Consider the following 15433-nt stretch of genomic DNA (forward strand, 5'->3'; position numbering starts at 1 on the left):
TAGTGCTGACTCTGTCATGTTCTCCTGTCTCCTGTTCTCTGTGGGGTCCATGGCAGTCTGATGGCACCTAACTTATCTAGCCTTAATTCTGACAGCAAGCCAGCAGTATGTGGTTCTGAGCCCAACTCTGGGCCTAGACACTTGTATTTTTGATGGATTTTTGATTTTCAGTGGGCCACCACTTGCCTGACTATCTAGGTCAGAAAAGTAGATAGGACTTTTCCAGAGTCATGCAAGGTACTCATAGAGCCACAATTTTATCCCTGCTTTCACTGGGGCAGAGTCTTGTTTCTTCATAAACTGTGCATGAAAGCAGGATAAACTCAGCAGTATGTAGTGCAATCCAAGAGAAAAGCAAAGAAAGGATGAGAAGCAAAGTCTCACGTCAAAGGGTTTTGTGCAGATGGACTTTTCTGACCTCTGTAAATCATTACAGTTACACTAGAAATAATAATGCAGAAACCTTTTCCCTACATTTGCCTCATAAAGCCTTCCATTGGGCTAGAGTTTGCAGAGCCTAGAAGAAACCATGGGCCATTGGGAGAATCTTGCAGATCAAGCCAGCTTACATTTCAGCCTCAGGGGCCTAAAAGAGTGAGAAAATGATTTTTTTTTAAGCCATTTGCAGAAAATTGCTTGTGACTGTGTTGTTTCCTCCAAAGGGGCCAAATTAACAAGAGCAGAGCAGAGCTGAGTTTAGAGCTTTTACTTTAGATTAAAAAGTTTTGTTAAGGATGGCTTCCTCAATGGATGTGGAGAAATAGTGTAAAGACAGAACTTCCCCAAAACTGTGGCTGCAGCCAACACTTACCTCTCAACACATTGGAAGATTTGTATATTCAGATCAGAAAGGCAAATTTTGTGCCTTATTCTGAGCTAGCACTCCTCTTACTCATATGGACAATGGAATTTCTCTGGAGTCCAGGCTTACAGCCTTTAAAACTAGAATAACGGTGCTTACAAATCTACTTGGACACTTGAATGAATAAATATTTGTGTGTAAGAACATAGTGATTACGATTGGCATAGCCTTGGGCACTCTCTTGTGGCACGACACCAGGTTTAAGGCTTTGTTCAGCTCTCTGGTTTTTAAACAGCTTTTTGGTGGAGTAGTGTTTATATTCTATGTATTCAAACATAGACAATCAAATTTGGCTCATGTTTTGGTAATTGTCCTTAGATCTGGACCTCCAGGAAATTCATAACAAGATAAAAAATAACTAAATGACAAATTTTTAAGGTTAATTATGGGATACAATTGGTTAAATGCTATTTAGATAAAGGGAACCTATGACAGGATCTCCTTATCCCTCAGGTAGGAATTTCAGAAACCTTAGAAAAAAGTTTTCTTCATCAATCTTTTCAGTTTTAGCCTTGTATATACAACTCAGTTCCTAATTGGTTATAAGATAAACACCTGGGATTCTTTTCCGTCACCCCAGGAAACAGATTAATGAGTTAGACCTAAGTTGTTTGAGAGTGAGGAATACATCATTCAGAAGAAAGAAAGAGAACTGAGGGGGTTTTATTAAAAGACAAGTTTTCTGTACCTTTGCAGGTGCTTTCATGAATTTGCATGAACACACCAAATCTGTGCCAGGATTTGTTTGTCTAACTATGGTTTCAGATTAGTTTTTCTGTAGACAATTTCAGACCTGGATATAGCTCCCTATGCTTGGCACATCCCTGAAATGTACAGTGAGACAGAATGTCTAATTCTGAGCCTTTTGAACAGCTAGTTTGTCAAACCTGCCTGTCTTTATCATAATTCCCACCTGAGTTTGTAAAACTTTATCAGTTTGGTCTGAACTCTCCTCCTCAGGGTGGGCTCTGTGCAGCACCAAAAGCTCTGGAGTGGGAGCACCAGTGCCTGGAGCTCTCTCAGTTTGTCTAAGTGGTCAGTTGGCAAACAGCCAGACTCTGAGGGTCAGAACTAAGGACTGGAAAGATTATAAAATATTAACTCCTTTCTTTCCTATAGCTCTGGAGAAATTCCCTGCCGAGGAGTTCAGCTGTAGGCCGTAAAGTGTGGGGCCACAGCCCAACTCGAGCAGTCCTCTGGCTGGTGCTTCAGCTCAAATGTTTTTGTAATTCCCAGAGCTACAGTGAATCCCCTCAGATTTGGGGAGCCTTTGCCTGTTTTTCAACCAACTCTGATCATTAAATGGAAATGGCCAAACAGCCCCAGGAAACACTGTATGAAATATGGGCTCACATCTTGGATACTAAGGAAGGAAAAATGGAAATATGTTTGTTTTCTCATGGAAAGAAGGGAAAATATGGTATGGTTTTTTGGGTATGATTAGCCAGAATCATTTGTTTTTCTGACCATTATTGCATGTTGTGGTCTGACTGAGGAAAGAAATGGAAGACTTTAAAGCATGTTACGAGTTAAGGCAAGGTAAGAAGATACTGACCCAAGCCTCTTTAGACCTTTAGAGGTTGCCACCTTATAATCAAATGTAGAAAAAAGTCTGAAGAGTTATTTTGTTTGTTATATGTTTTATCTAGGCAGAATTTTGCCTAGGAATATTGAACAGTTGCTGCTTCTCTGCATCTTGATAACAAAGTTCTTTCTTGTTGAAGGTACAGTGTGTTTTGTCTGGTCCCTCCTGGCTGGAGGGGCCTGTATTTCAGTGTAGGTCTTGTGTATCAGAGTTCAGATATTATATAAGCTTTTCTGATGGAATTGGTCAGTAACTAACAAGATATGCTGTGATAATTTTTTTTTTGGATGTAGTTGAAAACAATGAGTCTCACTGAGACTACAGAATTATTTCTGTAATCTTTCAACTGCAAACCCAGAACTCCAGAAAGCAATCGAAAATATTTCAGAAACATTCTTTCTGTCCTGTGTTTAGTGAAATTCTTCTTAAGCTGGATAAAATATACTCAATGTGAAAATGCAGTGTGTTTATCTGTAGGGCTCCCTTCAAACCAAGAACAGTTTCTTAACGTTCTGTACCGCAGAAATTGTGTGAGTAGAGAGATGTGATAAATTTGTCCTAGTATTTGCTTTCCTTGAGCTCCATACACTTTTTCTTGAGAATTATTTCTGCTCACAAGGGAAGTGGTGAGACAGATAAGGAGCTACAGCTGGCTGGTGAACATTTCACTGGTAAATGAGCAACATATGTTGGATGCCCTCCAGCACCACTGCTCACAATGCTTTTTTATCAAGGTATTTCCTTTGAAGAGTATGAGGTTGCTAATGTAAAATATTAAGACTGAGTGAACCTGAAGGGGATAGAATAAGTAAGTGCTGCCTGCCCTCTTTTCCTTTTTTTTTCCCCTGTTTATTTTATTGTACATAGGCTTGATCCATGAGTTAGGAGGAGTCCTGTGTTTTCTATCAAGCTTGAACCTCAGCCTTAGTGACAGAAATGGCATAAAACTTTGTTATGTACTGGAGACAACTAATTTGTCAGTTTATTTGGTGGAATTCTTGTTATAGAGTTTGCACCTCCCTTTTGTTCACTCCACTGGTTTTGCAGCTACCATATTTTTGTTCATATTTAAGTACCATATTTTTGTTCAAATTCTAATCTATCTAATCTATTAATCCTAACCTATTTTTTTCTGTTAGTCTAGTTTGTCAAGCTTGTGTCTAAAGGCAAATGGGAGAAGAGTGCAGTCACTTTTAATGAATGAGAGAACTAACCTGATCTTAATATAAATTTATGCTATGAAATTGAATAAATCATTGTTACATTAAGAGTTACAACTGGTATAAATTCAATTATCAACTATCATCTCTATCTGTAACTTTTATAACAGCAAGATATGACATGACAAGGTCTGAAGGCCCCAGAACAGCTGTGGGAGTATATCTCATTTTAATACAAGGGGGAAATGGCACCCAGAAAATGAATGAATGAAGTTACTCCTGGACATTAAATAGTTAAAAAGGTCAATCATGAAGCTATTAAACTGACCAAGATTTTACAATCTACATTTCCTAATAAAACAGTTATTAATAGTTGTTGTAAAGAAAAAAAAAGCTATGGTAACTACAGTACCTAAATGTAGAGGAAATATTCTTTCAGTCTTGATGAGTATCAATTCCTCCAGTAACACTTGTCTGGCAATACATGCATGTTTTTGTGTAAATTTCTTACATTAGACAATATAAGTTTGTTTATAAACCAATTATGGCATACAGACTTGGGTCCTATACAGTTTGGATGAAGTCTTCTTGCGTTAAAAGTTATTTTCTGCTCTAAGTTAGATTCCCAAATAAGAATCACATTCCATGGATTTTGAGGCATCCCTCTTATAAAGCTTCTCTACCAGGGAAATCAATATGTTATTTATGTGCTACTATCTGTTAGATCCTGCTGAACTGAGCCCAGTGTGAGCAGCACATCACTCAGTGGGACCCTCTGGATTACAGTGCTGCTCATTGTGAGGGCTGGAACCACTTACTGGTTCTATGTGAGAGGCCATGAAAAACAGCTTATAAAGGCTGTGCAGAAAGAGATCATGAAGCTGGCAAATTCAGCCTTTACTTTGACATTTTAGTACTTTACTGAAGACTGTTACTATGTTTTGATAAGCTAAATTTGAGAGATATTTATTGAGAGATATACATGGGTGCAATCCCAGCCCTAGTTTTCTATCATGTAGTTAAACCTGAAAACTGCTGCTCTTTCAAGAATAATTTCTGTAATTCCAGCATATTCTTATTTCAGTTTGCGTTCTGAGGTTCTTGGCACTATAATACTTTTTATTTTACATTATTTTTTTAAACTGTACAGGTCTAGCAAAATATTTTTTAAGTAACTTTAGTCTGTACAAATAATTATTTTTGACAACTGAAGGGTTTTTTTCTGAAGTGATTAAATTCTTCAAAATAGTAAGGAATGTATAATATATTTAAATTTTGTGGTAATTTTCTTTCAAATTATGTTCATGTAAAAAAAAAGTGAAGATTTATACTTTTGGATCATTTTCTGACTTTTCCCGCTTTATTCTCTGGATGTCAGAAAACAGTACTGCAGTTGAAGTTCTAATGTGCAAAGAGGTAAATATATTCTTTCACCCAGGGAAGAGGGTGAACACACAGATCTTGGGAATGACAAGTGGAAAGGAACTAGCCCTTTGTCTGATTGGTTTCTTGAGTTTTGTGCATGGATTGAAAGTCTGGTTAAATGATGCACCAGGCCCTGCCTGGCTTTGGCTTGCTCTGTGTTTTTCCAGCCCCTGTGATTTCTGGCCTCTTGTGGCTTTTGTCACGTACAGACACGGGGTGTGAGGAAGAGCAGCTAAAGCTCTGTCCTGAAGAGAGCATCTCTTGTGCTACTCAGTTACTGCCCAGCTCCAGCACAGCCTCGTGGTCCTCCCACTGAGTCCTCAAGCACTGCCACGTTTTCTGTTGGGTCACAACAACAAACAAACAAACAAACAGGGCTTTGTCTTTCCTCCATTTCAATAACCTTGAGTAAGTGCTCATATAGAAAGTTATAAGAATGTTTTAAAAGGAAAGTAAAGCTTTCAAGTTGAGAGATTTCAGTGAATAATTACTTTTCATATTTCTGCCCACATGATGGCAGTATAAGTTAATCCAAATGAAGAAAATAATAAAAAAAATATAGCTTTACAACAACAAAGTTCTGTTGTGCTCCTCCAAAATCTAAAAAACTATGAGAAGTTTCCAAAAGCCATTATGACCAGTTATGAAAGGATAGCTCTTCTTATTGTAAAAGCCTCACAGATTTAAGAAGTGGTAAAGGATTGCTTCATGCAAGAACCACATGTAGCTAATTTTGAATGGGTGAGGAATGGTCCTGTGTTAAAAATAAAAGTGGTCAGTAAAGCTTTGTCAGTCATGCTTGTCTTAATCATTTGTAGTCAATAAAGTCATTGAAGTATAATTGCCACTCCCTGGCATCGGTTTTGCAAGTGCAGAACTGGAGGTTTGAGGCTGCATGGGCAGCTGGATGCTGAGTGTTTCATCTCTGGTAAAAGCACAGAAAGTCTAAACAGACAGACTATTGAGATACCAGCTGCAGAAAAAGTTAAGCATTCCTTCAGAAGGATTATAACAGGAACAAAATCTATTGAATTCGTCAAGCTTCATCTAATTGTAAGTTGAACTGAGGGTTTGAGTGTGTGGAGGGGTTCTGAGTGTGTTTGCTGCCTGGAATCAGATAATTTTGTCAGGAGTCACAGATTAAAGCTTATAATGTTAAAAAAAAGAAAAACTAAAAAACCCAAACCCATAGTTACAACCCAACTGAAAACACTTCTTTTTCTGAGTTTTGACATATCTGTAAGCACATGTTATTTTTTAAATTTTCTGTGCACTGTAGTTTAAAAGTCTAGTACACTTAATTTTAAATTTAAACCTTTTTTTCACATTAACTTCAGATAAGAAAATGTCAATAACTGAACTATGTGCTTTCAACTGCAAATAGATTAAACAGATGCTCAGGTCAGCCCAAATGCAAGAATGGAGGCATCTATGAAGCCCATCATGTTCCTTTGGGTAAGGTCTCAGACGAGTGACACCTGTAACCAATTTACCTCCTCATCAGATTACACAACATGTGAGCAGAAGAAACATTTTTTTCATTTTCCCTGGTTTTTTGAACTCAGAGTTCAGTCTTAACAGATGTGATTTTCCTCGGCTTTTTCCTGATGTTGTATAAATGAGGAATTGCAGCAGTACTGTTTTACTTGTGCAGCTTTGGTTCTTGAAAAACTTGGACTTCTTGATGTCTGGAGAGTTGCATGGCATGCACGTGCAGATATGAAGTTTAAAAAGTGGGAACTGAAGCAGCTAAAATATCAGAGTGAGTAATCCTTTGCTCTGTTTGTTTAGAGCATATCTGATGTTTATGTTTCTCAGGTTGTAGAATATTGTACAATGCTAGTCCTTTCTGGCTTCTTGTATGACTTCCATGGCTAATGAATCTTCTTATAATGCACCTATTTTCCTTGCTGCTGTCTATAACGTGATGTGAGTCCTTGCTCTCATTATTTATACTTTATATAGGTACACAGAAACTTACTGTGGCATGGTACATTCCCATATGTTTGGAGTTATGACTCAAATGATATCTAAAAATAAACCCCCAGAAATACTGTGCTAACTCATTCCTATGTCTACATATGACTGGTACTACTAATGGGAGAAGTCCTAACGTCTTCAGTGTCCAGGGAGCTTTCTGACCACATGATTCCTAAAAAATTGATCAAGTGTTCATTCTGTTTTACCCCTACTTACCTCTGTAATATTCTTCTTTTGGAAGATCTTACTTTCTTCTTAGTAGGTAGCCTACAAATGATACTTCTATGAATTGCCTCTCAAAACTTTGTAAGTATCTTTGTCATCTGTTCCCTCACCCCACCACCTGTATAAAAAAAATCTCAATTTCTCACCATATATGTTCTACATGGCCAGGCCAGGAGTATTTAATGACATTGCTGTCACACATTTTACTATACCGAACTATTATTCTATTAGGAAATTTTCCCTTTAATTCCACAGAATCACAGAATGGGTCAGGTTGGAAGGCATCACAGTAGGTTTTGTCTAACCTCCCTGCTCAAGCAAGGTCATTCCAGAGCACATTGCACAGGATTGTGCCCAGATGGTTCTTGAATGTATCCAGTGAGGAGAATTCTCACCCTCTCTGGACAATCTGTTCCAGTGCATGACCACCTGCATAGGAACCAAGTTCTTACTCATATTCTGGTGGAACTTGCTGTGCATCAGTTTCTGCTTGTTGCTTTATGTCCTATTGCTTGACATCACCGAGCATAGCCTGGCTCCATCCTCTGACACCTCTCTTCAAATACTGACAGACATGGACAGGGTCCCCTCTCAGTCATCTCTCCTGGAGGCTGAGCAGGCCGGGCTCCCTCAGCCCATCCTCATAAGAGATGCTCCTTCATCATCTTTGCTACCCTCCACTGGATCTGCTCCAGGAGCTCCTTGTCTCTCTTATCCTGAGGAGCCCAGAGCAGGGCACAGCGCTCCAGATGTGCCTCACCAGGGCTGAGTAGAGGGGCAGGATCACCAACCTCGACCTGCTGGCAATGTTTGCCCTAATGCACCACAGGGTACCTTTGGCCTTCTTGCCCACAGGGCACACCGCTGGCTCATGGACAACTTGTCATCCACCAGGACCCCCAGCTCCTTTTCCACAAAGCTGCTTTCCAGCAGATCAGTCATCAGCCTGTCCTGGTTCATGGGGTTATTCTTCCCCAGGTGCAGGACTCTGCATTTTGTGTTTTTGAATTTGAGACAGTTCTTCTCTGTCCATCTCTCCAACGGGCCGAGGTCCCTTTGAAGGGATGCACAGCACTCTGGGGTACCAGGCATTTCTCCCATCTTTGTGTCATCAGCAAACTTGCTGAGGGAGCATCTGCCCCTTAGTCCAAGTCATTGATGAGTAAGTTGAACAATACTGGGACCAGTGCTGAACCTTGGGGACACCACCAGTGACAGGCCTCCAACTAGACCCTGTGGCACTGATCACAGCCCTCTGGGATCTGCTGTTCAGCCATTCCTCAGTCCACTGAAATGTCTGCTCATCCAGTCCATGGTCCCCAAGTTTGGCTATGAGGATATTGTGAGAGAGTGTTGAAAGCTTTGCTCAGGTTGAGGTAGACAATATCCACTACTCTCCCCTCATCCAATTCAACTCATTTAAAATGTGCTGTTTAGTAGGGCACAGAGATAATCCAAGACTAGAGTCTCCTGTGCTAGGCCCCTTTCATATGCAGAACAGGAAAAACTGTCTTCTTTAAAGTGATTAACATAAAAAAAAAAAATTAAGATAGAGCTGCCACTAAAAACTAGGTAAGAAAGTAAAGACTGTTGCAAAGTAGAATAATACCACTTCAAGGACAATGAGGGAAAAGTGTTCCAAAAGGTAAGTATGATGGCAAAAGGGATATATTAGACTGGAGTGTGGGGAGACTGAGGAGGGCAGGCTGTCTGTTTCCTACAAATTCAAAATAAAGCTGAAATTAATTTTAAAAAACATATGAAGTTTTCAGAATGTCCAGGGTTCTTTAGTCATGATTATTCCTGCTGCCTGATTTCTTTCTATATCTAGGCTCCAAAATTATCCAGAATTTGAATATTAATAACAATATGAGAAGGCATAGGAAGGCCGTGTACCTGTTTGAATTTGGATTGCTTCCCTCTTGTTTTTTCAGCACCGGCAAGCAGAGAAGTGGGGGAAAATTACTTATCAAACTTCTCTGGGGTGTGCTTGGAGAGAGCCATCAGGGCTGCTCAGAGGAAGCAGATTGGGACAGGCCTGGCAGATAAAGCACTTGAGCTACCTAAAACTCCTGGGAAGAAACAGCAGCAGAAGGATGTGAATTGTATCACACACAGTTATGTGTTGTAAAAGAAGGGCCGGATAGATCTGGATACAAACCTGCCACAAGCTTTGTCAGTGATACTTCTTCATCTGTGATTTGCAGTTTTGTGTTTTCCAAAATAATGAGAGACAGATTCTAATGGCAGTTTTGTATTCATGAGTGTGGGAAAGGTGTGCTTTGTGGGGCTAATTTAAGAAAAAAAATCAAGGCTTAAAAAGATTTGTCTATTAATACAACTTACTTGGTGTGTAGGAGGCAGGGTTCCTAGAGAATATAGTTAGGTGTTTGAGCATCTGTATCATACAATACAGGTAGTCCAATACACAACTAGCAGTCTTGTTTCCTTACATTTGTTTAGGCTGAAGCAATACAAGATGCTGAAGTCTAAGAAAATTGTTTCTTCCTTTGTGTCAAGCTGTATTTTGTGTTCCTTCTTTGTTGGTTTGCTGTATATATGTACTCATACCATTAATAGTATTTGAGCAAGTGCATTCTATGTCATGGCTCAAATAAATTTTATCCTCTTATCCCTGTGTTAAACTGTCTGGAAAAATCCCTAGTGTGTTATAAATTGCTGTAAGAAAATACAGAGATTACTGGCTGTCCCATGACTTTGACAGTGGTTAGAGAACCTTTTAACTGCAAGCCGCTTTTAAAAATTCCATGTAGTACATTGCAACCAAACTGCAATTAGATTGTAGCAGCTCTTAGATTAGTTTGGTATCCTTTCAGTCCCTAGTGGGTAAAATCCTTGGCTATTGCTACAGCTGGTGTCAAAGGGTAGCCTGAGGCTCTCTGGCTTCCACTGGGATTTCTTTTGTTTAGACTTCCCACCCTGCCCCCACCACCAACTAGCCCAGCAAGCCAACAGGATGTTTCTCGAACTAAGGAGTGGCTTGGACACTGCCTTTCTCCTGTTATCCAGTGCATGGGTGTGTCTGGAAAAGACTATTAATTGGCTGTTCTTTTGCACAAGGCATTATCAGCTGCAGAAATATCCCTTTATAGGCCTCTGCTTGCTTATGTAGTTCAGAGAGGCCTTGGGGCTTCTTTGACCTAGTTCCCTGTAAAGATTAATGGGAGTACTGCTCTCAGGCTCAAAGAGTGCCTTTGTTTATATTTTCCACTAGCACAGTGGAGAGATTTGGCTTTGGTGGGCTTGGCATGGAGAGTGATAGCTCTGGCCATCTTGGTCTCAGTGGTTATACCTTTCAGATAGAAGAGCTCAATGCTGGAGCTGGTGGCACAAGTTTCATTATGGCATCAGCCAACTCTCCTTAAATTTTGTAGAAGTGCAGGGTGTCTACAGCCCTGAAGTTTTTCTTTATCCCCATGTCAATTCAGAATTTGGGTTGGTTTCTGCAAGACAAAAGCTCCTTATGGTTAGTTAATACACAGGTCAACAAAGAACAATCAGTAGGTCAAGTAACGTGCCCATTTATTAACTAATAAAGAACTCTGAAATATTTGATCTAAATTAGAAGTATCTTTATCCAATTATGAGAATAATGAGAAAGCCTGACTTTTCCTTACTGGTTGTGCTGGCTCTGGGCATACCACTTGATTAATATGTCCAGGGTGTGATGACAGTTTTAGCATTCTTTATGAAAACAGTTAGTATTTCAGTACAGAAATAATGATTCAGAAGTGTAAAATAGTAGAACCTGAAGCTTCTCTTTGTTTGTCTAAATGAAACTGTGACATGGACACAGAGTAGGTAGCATTTTCTTATACAAAGCTCATTACATTGTGTGTGAACTAATACTTCTAAAGGATCATGATGTTAACATGTATTTGCTGTTTCTTTAGGATTTCTAATTTTTTTCAGCATCTTAAACATAACTTTTGCAATGGTCCTCTAAAAATCAGGATCCCTTGTAAGTAATACCTATTGTTGTCATTCTCTTAGATTACCCTAAGAATATAATTTGGTAATGGCACTAGAGTTAAAAATGTTAACATTTCTTTAGATACTTTTTGCAAATAATATTCTTTATTCCTTGCAGTACAGAGAAATCTAAGCTGCAGATGTTTGAGACAGGGAATTACCTTCCTGGTTAATGGATGTTTTTCTGGGCTAGCAATTCCAGAAATTACAGGTGAAGAGTAGCTGGACTTGCTCAGGCCAAGTATGTAGCCTTAATTGTACTCCATGGATGTTCACAGAATTGCAGTGTTGTGGGTTTTTTTTTCCCTTTGATATGAAATAGGAATATAGGACAATCCTAGGATACTGTCATGGGTTGACATTAGACAAAATGCCAATGCACCCATGAGGGTATATTTTACCTAATGAACTCCTGTGAGATGTGGTCAAGAACAGAGCAGAGCAGGCCTAATACTTAAAACAGACAGACAATTTATTATACTACAGAACAATGGACAATAGACAAGGAAAGAAAAACCCAGCCACCCAAAAGCAGAAGAGAAAACCTCCCAAAAACACTGCTTCTCCTCCCCCCAATTTCCATTCCATACATGCTCACTCAGTTGACTCCAGCACATTACCTTCATCTACTTGCTTAATCCCTCAACAACCCTGGGTTCCTAATCCAAAATCATCATCCTTTAAAATTCAGACAATCCACATTCCATCCAGGACGAGAGGAGTCTCTCTCGCACCACAGACCACCCCCCCCACAGGAAACACAGGTCCACCATCCCGTGTTCCCACGTCACCCATGGCACTGCCTGGAAGGGTCTGCCAGGGTGACACCCTCCTTTCCATGTCCGGCACTCTCACTGCCGTCCATGGACCTGCACTGCAACAGGGCTCTTTTTAAGGATGTTTTGGCCAAGTACCAAAAACCAGCCATCTTCTCATTTTGGGACTCAGGTCCCCCCCATTTACCCCTGGGGCCGGGGGCTCCACGAAGCAGGCCAAAACGTCTCTGGGTTTGAGCCAAAAACATCCACCCAAACACAGTCTTATTTATAGTCAGGAGGGTCCAGGGTCCGTCTATGGCTATCATTATGCAAGAAAAGTCCAGCCTCATAAGCCACTCCTCTTCATTCCGGCAATCGAAGGGGCTTCTTTTCATCTCACATTACCCTCTCGGTCCCAGGCTGTCCTCTCTCTCCTAAAACCACCAACTATGAGAATTCAGCGTCCAGGGATAACTCTCTTCTGCCTTAGAAAGAGTTAAAAGCTTTATCTCTCACCACCAAGGTCAGGCACAGGCGATCGCAGACACTGCAGCTCTCACAAGCAGCTCCAGCTCGGCACCTTCTCTCTGTGGGGGGAGGAGAGAGACGGGACCGGGGGGGGGAAGGGGGGGGAACGGGATGGGACAGGGAGGGGGACGGAAGGCACCTCCAAAGTTCTCCCTCCACCCCTCCATTCTAGATGGAAGCTGGACCAGCTCCACTCCAGCTCCCTCTGTTCCCCACCCCGAGGCCCACCTTGCTCAGCCAGGCCCACCTTGCTCCCCTCCCCCACCCGGCCTAGCCAGGCCTGGGCAGGGGAGAGGAGAAGACGCTCCCTCTCCGAAAGCAGAGCAGGGAAAGAGAGAGTCCTGCTGGGAAATCCGGCTTTTAACCCCTCGTGTCCTCAGAGGCGTGTCCAACCTCTTAGTGGCCAACAAAGGTGCCAATACTCAGATCTAAAGACTGATTGGTTTGACCACTACTTCCAAAAAAACTCACTTCCCTTCAAACCACGACAGATACCAGTCTATGAAGGGCACGATGGTCCTGGCTGCATTATACCCTTGGATACCTTTTCCCCATTACTTTGACACTTTTCAATATAACTTGTTACAGAGCAGTCAAATGCGATCCAAAAAGTAGGACTTTAGAGATTGATTTTTAGTGTTTAACTATTCTCTTGGTGGTGGATGGAAAATCAATTATATTAAACATAAAGTATTTCAATGTTGTCAGTTTGGTCTAAGACAGAGAATAAGCCTTTCTTATTCTCCCATACTGAGGTTAAAACTTGCAGAATGAAACAATCCATGTTACTCTGTGTCATTCAAGTGCCTAACCATCCCAACAGGATCTTTCTGTTTAAAATGTGGTGCCTCATGGCTGCAGTAAGACTATCTTTTGACATCAGTGTGTCCTTGGAGTGATGCTGCATGAAGCAATGAGGCGCAATGAATTTTTCTCCTGAAACAGATTTGTCATGTGAGTTCATGGCCATGCTGTAAGGCTGGTCCATGTTCTTTCTCTTAGCAGCATAAATCTGGTATAATTAGAAAGTCAAGAGGGTCACATCAGTTTACGTTGCTGACTGTGTAGTCTCCAAACACGAATTTAATTGGATTAAAACAATTTCAATCAGAAACATATTGCTCTCGGCTCCTCAGGTTGATAAGAGGCAGGTTGGGACTGACATGTGAAGATGTGCCTTTGTCAACAGCCTTAATAGCAGCATCCTGTGAACAAAAAAAGGAGAGCTATCTCTCTGGCACTGCAGTGGAGTTGGTGTCTGGCAGTTTGTGTGTGTATAATAAAATATTCTCATCTCTCCATATAGCAGCTGCGCTGCATGAGAAGTAGTTCACTGAATTTACTTTTAACAGTGTTTTGGTTTCAGTGTGAAACGCTCCCACACACAGTTTTACGGGAATGTCTGTCTTCCAGTTAGGCAGAGTAGTAACTAAAGAATTCCCTTCTCCCATTACCCCTGCCCAGTGGGGGAGGACAGCTTATATACAGCAGGATCTTTTTTTATGTCGATCTGTAGGTGGAAGTGCCCTGCAGCCAGACGCTGGTTCTATGAGGAAACTTGAGCAATAAAAATATTTTATGCTTTTAACCACCCCATCATTCACGAAAGATATTTCTGCAGGTGTGAAGTGGCTTCTCAGCAAAGCTTCCTTCAGAGGCAGAGTAACAGGAGAGATGTTTGGCACTGCTAAAGAAGAGGTCAGATGGCTTACGCTGTCTTTTCAGATTTAGTATGTTTTGTGTGCTACAAGGCCAATAAATGACCTTGCTGTTGTTGCAAGATAAGAGGATAATTGCATATCATAAACACTGGAGTTGTGGAAATGAGAATTTACTTGGGTAGTAGGACCCAGAAATTTCGGGCTCCCACTTAGGAAATTAGGACGAAACCATGGAATATAAACAGCCAAACAGTTTGTTACTTGAAGGAATGCTCTGGAGATGCTCTGTGTCTTCCCAGAGATGATAGTCGAGTATTAAGCAGTTATTTCTTATAGTCAACTGGAATGAAATTCAGTCTAATGCAGAAATGGGTGCCTGTACTTAGGAATAGGACTACCCAGTGGTAATTTGGGTGATTCATGGACTTGCTAGTGAGCGAGGGTTTAGGACTGGATCATGTCCGTTGGATCTATCTCTGTCAAAAGCCAAAATTTTAAGATGTACACTTGGTCTACTCTTGAATTGAAGCCTCCAGAAATTTGTCTCTGAAACAAGGTAGTTGTCAAGATAGCTTAAGCCTGATTGTCACAAACCCACACCCTATGCTTTCTATCCAAACTGTCCTGTTGTTGCATTTGTAAAGAAGGTAAAAAATGGCAAATAAAGAATAATTTTTTCATGCAGTTGTGTGCATAGTGTACAGTCATAACTGCTCTTTAGCTTTCTGTACTGACTGCAGCACAGCAAAAATACCCCTCTGTGTAAATGAGTCACTCTTGGAGAACTTGCTTAGTTATTGACCTCTCACACCTTGTTTGTTCTGTTTTAATCAGCTCTAGCAGTAACAATGTTTCACCACAGGCAGGTCCCTTTCTTAAAGCACCAAAGCTCAAATGTTTATTTCTAGCATGGCTTAAAAGTGGCAGGTTGTTCAAAAGTTTTTGGGGTGTCTAGTGTTTGTTGAGTAGCTGCAGACTACGATGTCTCGTCTCAAATAACACTCCTCTGAACTGCTACTTGCAGAAGGCTACAGCTGACTGAGAAAGGAGAAAAAGAGGGGAAATTAGATGTCTTACATGACTTTACTTTTGATCAGGAATGATGTCTTACACCAGCTGCAGGCAATGAGTATCAGTGAGCCACGGTAGTGAGCTTGCCTTGCACTGCACAGACTATCCATTAGCCAGACCTTAATGGACTAATGCCTGAACTGCCCTGGCTCTGTTATGGGCCTGGCTTACCCAGGAAACTTCTT

General features: G+C 40.8%; 1 long non-coding RNA gene across 1 annotated transcript; it reads right to left on the reverse strand.

Annotated features, from left to right (window-relative positions):
- Positions 1 to 11684: 11684 nt before the first annotated feature.
- On the reverse strand, positions 11685 to 13002 carry LOC134550569 (uncharacterized). The gene is made up of 2 exons (XR_010080358.1): positions 12745 to 13002; positions 11685 to 12575 (listed from the first exon to the last, which is right to left on the reverse strand). It is a non-coding gene; the product is annotated as an uncharacterized LOC134550569 (long non-coding RNA).
- Positions 13003 to 15433: the final 2431 nt, after the last annotated feature.

This window comes from Prinia subflava, chromosome 5 (genome assembly GCF_021018805.1).
Source record: "Prinia subflava isolate CZ2003 ecotype Zambia chromosome 5, Cam_Psub_1.2, whole genome shotgun sequence".
Classification (NCBI taxonomy): Eukaryota; Metazoa; Chordata; class Aves; order Passeriformes; family Cisticolidae; genus Prinia; species Prinia subflava.